Genomic DNA, 8,786 nt, shown 5'->3' with positions numbered 1-8,786 from the left:
GTAGCTGTTGTTGTATTCAAACTCTGCAAGATGCAGAAACAGATCCCAAGAACCCCCAAAATCTTTGACATGAGCTCGTAGCATATCCTCCAATATCTGAATAGTGTGCTCAGACTCTCCGTCCGTCTGAGGGTGGAATGTTGTACTTAACTCAACCAATGTGACTAACTCTCACTGCACCGCTCTCCAAAACTGTAATGTAAACTATGTTCCCCGATCTGAAATGATGGACATCGGCACACCATGAAGGCGAACAATCTCGTGGATGTAGATCCCAGCCAACCGCTCCGAAGAATAAGTAGTCCTAAACTTCCTTGAAGGTCGTGGGAGCCCAACTACAAAATCCATGGTGATACGCTCCCATTTCCACTGTGGAATCTCAAGCCTCTGAAGCATTCCGCCCGACCTCTAATGCTCGCACTTTACCTACAGACAATTTATGCACCGAGCTACAAACCCCACTATATCTTTCTTCATCCTCCTCCACCAATAGTGTTGCCTCAAGTTCGGATACATCTTTGCGGCACCCGGATGTGTGGAATACCACGATTTATGGGTCTCATCAAGAATCAACTCACGTAGCCCATCTACGTTGGGCACATAGATCCGACCCTGCATCCGCAACACCACATACTCCCAAATAGTAACCTCCTTGGCATCACCGTGCTGAACCATGTCCTTAAGGATAAGCAAATGGGAATCATTATACTGACGCTCTCTGATGCGATCATATAAGGATTACCTAGAAACCATACTAGCTAGAACCCGACTGGGCTCCAAAACATCTAATCTCACGAGTTGATTGGCCAAGGCCTGAACATCTAATGCAAGCGATATCTCACCAACCGGAATCAATGCAGGGCTATGCATACTCACCGCCTTTCTACTCAAGGCAACGGCCAACACATTGGCCTTCTCGGGATGATACAAAATGTAAATATCATAGTCCTTAAGTAGCTCCAACCATCTTCGCTGCCTCAATTTTAGATCCTTTTGTTTGAACAAGTGCTGGAGGCTCCGATGATCAGTAAATGACTCACAAAACACACCGTAGAGATAATACCTCCAAATCATCAATGTATGAACGATGGCTGCCAATGCCAAATCATGAACATGGTAGTTCTTCTCAAGAGGCTTCAACTGGTACGAAGCATAAGCAATCGCTCTACCCTCCTTCATCAAGACACACCCAATACTAATCGAAGAAGCATCATAATACACTGTATAAGAACCCGATGGTGAAGGCAAAACTAGAACTAGATATGTGGTCAAGGCAGTCTTGAGCTTCGTAAAGCTCTCCTCACACTCATCCGACCACCTGAATAGCGCACCCTTCTGGGTACAAGAAACCCTCCAAGACGCGACGATAATATCCTGCCAAGCCGAGAAAACTCTGAATCTTAGTAGATGAAGACGGTCTGGGCAAACTCTGATCCACCTCTATCTTCTTTGGATCCACCATAATCCCCTCACTGGACACCACGTGCCACAAGAACACCACCAAACTAAGCCAAAACTCACACTCGGAGAACTTGGAATAAAGCTTCTCTTCCCTTAACCACTATAGCATAATCATCAAATGCTGAGCATGCTCGTCCTGGTTATGTGAGTACACCAGGATGTCATCAATGAATACTATGACAAACGAATCAAGATATAGCTAAAATACACTATTCATCAGATGTATGAACGTTGCTGGGGTGTTGGTTAGCCCAAAAGACATCACAAAGAACTCATAGTGACCATAGCGGGTCCTGAATGCCGTCTTCAGAATATCCGAGTCTTGAATCTTCAATTGGTGATACCCAGACTTCAAATCAATCTTAGAGAACACCCTCGCTCCCTGAAGCTGGTCAAACAAATCAACAATGCACGGCAAATGATACTTGTTCTTAATTGTAATTTTGTTCAACTGCCTATAATTAATGTACATCCGCATATTACCATGTTTCTTCTTCACAAACAGAACCGGTACACCCGAAGGCAACACACTAGGCCTAATAAACCTCTTATCAAGAAGCTCGTGAAGCTGCTCTTTCAATTCCTTCAACTATGCTGGTGTCATACGATATAGAGGAATATAAATAGGCTGAGTGGCCGACACCAATTCAATACCAAAATCAATATCTTTGTCGGGTGGCATGCCCGACTGGTCTACACGAAACACATCTGGAGAGTATTGCACTACCGAAACAGAATCAATCGTAGGAGTATCTACACCAACACCTCTCACAAAGGCTAAATATGACAGACACCCCTTCCCAATCATCTGTTGGGCCTTCAGATAAGAAATCACCCTACTAGGAAATAATCCAGAGAACCTCTCCACTCGATCAGCGGAAATCTCGGCATTGCCAATGTTACGGTCTTAGCGTGACAATCCAACATAGCATGACATGGAGATCACCAATCCATGCCCCAAATCATATTGAAATCAACCATACTAAGTAATAAGAGGTCAACCCTAGTCTCCAACCCTCCAATGGTCACCATACACGACCGATATACACGGTCCACAATAAAAGTATTGCCCACCAGCATAGATATATGAACTGGTGAAGTTAAGGACTCACGGGGCCTATACAAATAACGAGTAAAATAGGTTGATACATAAGAATAAGTAGATACATGGTCAAATAATGTGGAAGCATCCCTATGGAAAACTGAAACAATACTTGTGATCACTGCGTCTGAAGCCTCCGGCCTGGAAGAAATAGCATAAAATCGAGCCTGACCACCACCTGACCGGCCTCCCCCTCTAGGGCGGCCTTTAGCTGCCTGAGCCCCACCCCGAGCTGGCTAAGTGGGTGGTGTAGTTGCTTGTGCCGGTATCATTGGCCGAGAACTTTGTTGTGGAACACCACTCAACAATCTAGGGCAATCCCTCATGAGATGACTCAAGTCCCTGCACTCAATACAACCCTTCCTTTGATGGAGCTGTTGCTCCTGATAACCCGAGGAACTGCCCGTAGAAGCCTAGGATGAAGAAGCATAGTGAGAACTATACGCTGGTAACACACGGAATGATGACTGCCCCGAACGAGCACTGTAAGGACCATGGCTAATAGATGCACCAAGATGAACCGAACGAGCAATTTGAGCGGGCCTATAAGGAAGACCCCTACTGTAGTGGGACTGACCCCCAGAAGAAAAACTGCTGAAACCACCCAAACCACGAGGCATCTTGGCCTTTCTCTCCTCACACTCCTAACTAGGGACCGACTCTAGTTGTCGAGTGATATCAATCACATCGCCAAACCTAGAACCTAATGCATTCTCTCGATTCATAACAAAATGCAACTGATAGCTGAGGCCATCAATGAACCTCATATTCCTCTCCCTCTTTGTGGGAACCAAACAGATCGCGTGATGAGCCAACTCTGAAAATCTTATCTCGTACTGGATCACAGACATACCCTCTAGGCGTAGCTGCTCAAATTGCCTACACAACTCCTCCCTACTAGTCAGTGGCACAAACTTCTCCAATAAGAGAATGGAGAACTCATGCCATAAAAGTGGTGCAACATCGGCTGGTCTACTCCGCTCATAGGTATCCCACCACCTGAAGGCTGCACCCGTCAGCTGAAAAGTAGTAAATGAGACAGCACTAGTCTCCTAAATATCAGCCATGTGAAGAATCCGCTGGTACCTATTCAAGAAGTCCTGAGCATCCTCTGACTTAGCCACCCTGAATGTTTGAGGCTTGAGCCTCCCAAACCTCTCTAGTCTCTTCTACTCCTCATGCCTTATAATGGTACCCACCTGAGCCTGAGCAACTGCAACCGGCTGGGCTGGTAGTACCTCCGGTGTTTGAAGTCCCTGTGCTACCTGCTCTGGAGTACGGGTGGCGAGAGTTTGAGTACCTCCCCCAGCACAAGAAGTGGCTGGTTCGGCCTAAAATAAAACCGCCTGAGCAAGGCTAGTGCAAACAATCAATATTTGGGCTAGAGCTTCAAGAAGGGCACGACTGGTGCCTGAGCTGGTCCCACTGGCTCAACCATATTTGGAATCTGCTCTTCAGCTGGTGTAACTGGTGGGTCTATAGGTGCTACTCTAGCAGGTGTACTAGCTGCACCTCGGCCTCTCCCGCGGCCCTGGCCTCTCGTGGCCCTAGCTGGTGGTACTGGTAGCCGTCTACCCGATCTGGTAGCACATGTCCTCAACATCAGTGAGAGAATAGAATAACAAAAGTTTAGTTCCCGGAATCAACAATCATACGACGAGAATACACGAATGTGAGGGTTTTCCTAAGGGTTCGGCAGCCTCTCGAAGATACATACATGTGTCTCCGTACTGATCCGCAAGACTCTACTAAACATGCACATAACTTGTGAGACCAATATAACCTAGGCTCTTATACCAACTTGTCACGACCCAAATCTTACATGTCGTGATGGTGCTTATCAGAATACTAGGTAAGCCGACATTCACAATAAACCTATGCATTTCTAAATTTGGAAAACATAGTAATATAAGTTCGAAGGAAAAATCTCATAAATACTGAATGAAAATACTGCAACTCAATACAGAATTTTCCAAATTTTTGGTGTCACTGAGTACATGAGCATCTAAACAATGACATGGTTTGAGACACTGTCTAGGAAGATAGAACAGTAAAAATGAAACTAAAGGAAAAGGAGGATAGTCGAGGTCTGGGGACGCCAAGCAACTACCTCGATAGACTCTGAACTGAGTAAGCTCCAACACTAGCAAATTCCATGCCCGAAAGTACCTGAATCTGCTCACGAAGTACATAGTGTAGTATGAGTACAACCAACTCAATAAGTATCATAAATAAACATGATAATGTAAGAGAAGCATAAATTATTAATGATACTAGCTATCACCTGTGTAGTTCCATCTTTTAAACTATCACAAAAGAATATTAAGTACTAATTCATCAAGTTTCATGAGAAAACATCTGTGTGTGCATATGTACCATGCCTCAAGTATTCTACTCCGACAATATCTTGGAATGCATAGGTGAAAAGAAGTTGAATCAGACAAATGATTAAGGAAATGCAAAGTCGACACAATACTAGCCCGATTCTCTCAATTTTTCATATATGTTCCAAACCACTGATAAGTATTTTCAAAAACCGCGTGTATTCCATCAAGAGAGAAACATGATAGGGAGGCCCTAGGGAGATTGATATGTGTCCACACGCTGCATAGAAAACTCACGTGCTAATAATAGAACCCGCACGGACAACTCACATGATGCACGAACAATTCACGTGCAAATAACATCAATATATTGATCTGCATGGACAACTCATGTATTGCATGGATAACTCACGTGCCAAAATCACAATCCACCCGGTATGGTCACATGCCTCCAGTCGAACATATCATACAAGAGCAATTAACCAAATATACATGTGTGTGATGAATGAATAACAATTCTCATGCTCCTGGACTAATATAAATGACATGCTAACATGTAGGCATATGCAAACTGTGCTATCATAGCTCAAATTGGAAATTTCATCACTGAATTAAACACTACTGCCTAGTGATTACTCTAGTTCCGAGATCTCCAGCTCAAAATATGAAAAATGGGTTCAAACCCTCATTTTTGAAATTTAACAACTGCCCAAATCTGAGATCTCTAGCTCAAAATATGAAAAATGGGTTCAAACCCTCATTTTAAAAATTTAACACTACTACCCAGTGATTACTCTTCGCGATCGCGGAAAGACCCTCGCGATTGCGAAGAACAAGACAAAGTTTCCCGTAAAATGGCTTTCGCGAACGCGGATAACTCCACGCTAATGCGATTTACAGTTACACAGACCTATGTAAGTGTGAACATCCTCACACGATCGCGAAGTACAACTTCACGTGACCCCAGCTGCCCAACTTCATTGTACGCGAACGCGATCCACTTTACGCGTTCGCGAAGCAAAAGCTTAACAAAGTTCGCGATCGCGTCTCTCACTATGCAAACACGAAGAAAACAAATTCAACAACTCTCAAAGTACCTTCACAATCTCGGACCTAGCCTCGCGATTGCATAGAAGGAAACCAGAACCCATATAATCTCACGTTTTGGTCGATTATTTTATTCCAATTTACTGCACTTTAGTTGAGTTTTAGCTTTAATCTCTAGTGTTTTGCACTAATTGTGTGTGTTTATGCCCTGTAGGAGTGATTTCAAACTATGTAGATGTTATGAAATGAATTCAAGTGATTTGAAGATTTTAAGTCTGAGTAAAAACGTAAGGAATTAAGACGGGATCATGTTCGGGGATCAACAGATGATAGTTTAGAATGAACGAACAATCGAGCAGGTATACTGCGTAGTGTCTAGTCAAATGCACATAATGTTTTCGCTCGGAACTCTGTTTGAGCTCCACAATATATTGTTGGAAATCTAATTCAAAGGGCTACAACTTTTGTGTTTTACGTATTTTCCAAAATTCCCAATAGAAGAGGGTGAAAAGTACGCGGCAACTGCGCGTCCCTGCACTGACCGCGCATATGGGGCAGAACAGTGTGAAAAATGTGCGGCCAAGTTCGGGGGGCATACATCCAGGTGCGCGGCCGCGCACGTCAAACTCCGCAAGAGTGTCCTTTTTCGCGTATGAGAAGGTGTATTTGTTTGTGCCCGACCCTACATGGTATATATACATAGAAAAACGGTATTTTAAGGACTTTTGACACATCTAAGACCTAAGAGTCTAAGGAGAAGTTGAATAAGGAAGAGCACAAGGAATCCATCATTCAATCCCAACTCAAGACAAGGGTTTGGATTGTTTTATGTTTTTCTTTACTGTAAACGTAATTGTGATGAATTACTCCATGTCTATTGAGTAATTCTTCCTTAGGGATGTATGGATTTGTTGTTTTGAGAATTGTTTGTGGATATTAACTCTAGTTTTATGTATTGAATAGTTTTTGGGTGTTTTTATTATAGCATATATATTCACATGTTTATGTAATCGAAAGAGGCATAATTTGTGATGTTTTGCATTATCTTGTTGGTTGAATTCTTTGATTCTTCTCAGTGATCGAAAGAGGCTAGTTGAATTATTGTTTAGACATAGTTAGGAGAATAATCGAATGTGGTTCTCCTAAAGATTAAACCACTACGAATTCTTACATATCTTCATTGAGCTTAACTTAGCTTAGATTGTGAGGTTGAGACTTAATCGAGACAGGAGTTTCTACTGAAAGTTCGAACTAATAATTGAGTGAATTCGAGAGACTCACTTGAACCATAGAGTGAAGTAACTAGAGTTAATTCCCAAACAAGTATCTTGCACCTATCCAATCAATCCCTATTTTTCTCCCATTGATATCTTCTTCACTTACTCTTGTTACGATTGTCATTAGCCAATAGTTTAGAATTTTAGTTAATTTTAGTTTTAATTTACACAACTCAAAATTGTTGATCATCTTGAATAGCAATAAGACTAGAAGCTACGAAAACACTGTTTAAATCCAATCCATGTGGATACGATATTTTCTATACTATATTCGACTAGCGAGCCTAAGTTTATACGCTAGTTTTGAGCTCGTCATTGATCAACTTGGATAGAAATCAAGCTAGAAACTATGAGAATACTATTTAAATCCAATCCCTTTGGATATGATATTATACTATACTATATTTGATTAGCGAGCAGAATTTAAGTGTGTGTTTTGCGCTTTTCCAATTTTGGCGTCGTTGTCGGGGATTGACAATCAATTGTGTTTGAAATTGTTTGTAGTGCTAATTCAGGTATTTGTTTTCTTTTTATTTTATTTTTCCTTTTTTACATTTGGAGTTCTTTGATTGTGCACAGATTACAGGTTAAGATTGGTGCATGACTCGAGTTTCTGCGAAAAATGTGCTACTATACGAGCCAGAGATAGAAAAACAACTGAGGAAGGAAAGAAATCTTACCGAGACATCAGACAAGGTTGGGCAATCCTCAACCAAAGAACTCATGGCTGGAAACAGTGCTGAGGAAGAAGCTATGAGAGATGCACAGATTATCTATGAAGAGGAGAGGGGTCAGAAAATTTCTCATAATCAACCCTTGGCTACAGACCAGTTCGAAAATATAGCTCATAGTCCTAGGATACCACTTGGCGATTATGCTAGACCGGTCTACAATCAAGGATTGTCAAGTGTTAGACCACCTCCAATTGCAGCAAACAATTTTGAGTTAAAGCAAGGGTTGCTTCAAACCCTTCAAAATTGCTATGTCTTCAGAGGGAAGCCAAAACAAGATCCAAACACACGTCTAAACAACTTCGAGGAGATTATGAACACCTTACAATACAATGGGGTGTCACAAGATACAGTATACTTAAGGGCATTTCCCTTTTCACTCAAAGATAATGCAAAGTAGTGGCTTCGAAGCTTGCCCACGGGATCGATTAGAACATGGGAGGAGATGACCAAAACATTCCTTGATAAATATTTCTCCTCAGCTAAAATGGGCAAGTTTAGAAGAGAAATCCATAAATTCTTCCATAAAGAGACTGGAACTGTTTTCGATGCATGGGAGAGGTTTAAGGAAATAGTTCGAAAGTGTCAACATAGTAAAATTGAACTCTAGAAGCAACTCCAGGACTTTTGGTATGGATTGACACCGGCCTCGCATAGAACATTGAGCAATATAGCTGGAGGCCCGTTGATAAGAAGACTCTAGAGGAGATAGTTACAATTCTTGATGAGTGATCTGAAGATGCAAATCAGTGGCCCTCTAAGAGTTATGAAAGAAGAAGATCAACTGGGGTTCACCAAGTTGATGCTAATACATCTGTGCAGGTACAACTTAATGCTATGGCTA

At 42.2% G+C, this 8,786-nt stretch overlaps 1 non-coding gene across 1 annotated transcript; it reads right to left on the bottom strand.

Annotated features, from left to right (window-relative positions):
• Positions 1–8,435: 8,435 nt before the first annotated feature.
• On the bottom strand, positions 8,436–8,542 carry LOC142177811 (small nucleolar RNA R71). Its single transcript, XR_012706362.1, has one exon. It is a non-coding gene; the product is annotated as a small nucleolar RNA R71 (small nucleolar RNA).
• Positions 8,543–8,786: the final 244 nt, after the last annotated feature.

Source organism: Nicotiana tabacum, chromosome 23 (assembly GCF_000715075.1).
Source record: "Nicotiana tabacum cultivar K326 chromosome 23, ASM71507v2, whole genome shotgun sequence".
NCBI lineage: Eukaryota > Viridiplantae > Streptophyta > Magnoliopsida > Solanales > Solanaceae > Nicotiana > Nicotiana tabacum.
The sequence above is the reverse complement of the archived record's forward strand: the minus strand, read 5'-3'. Positions and strand labels throughout refer to the sequence as shown.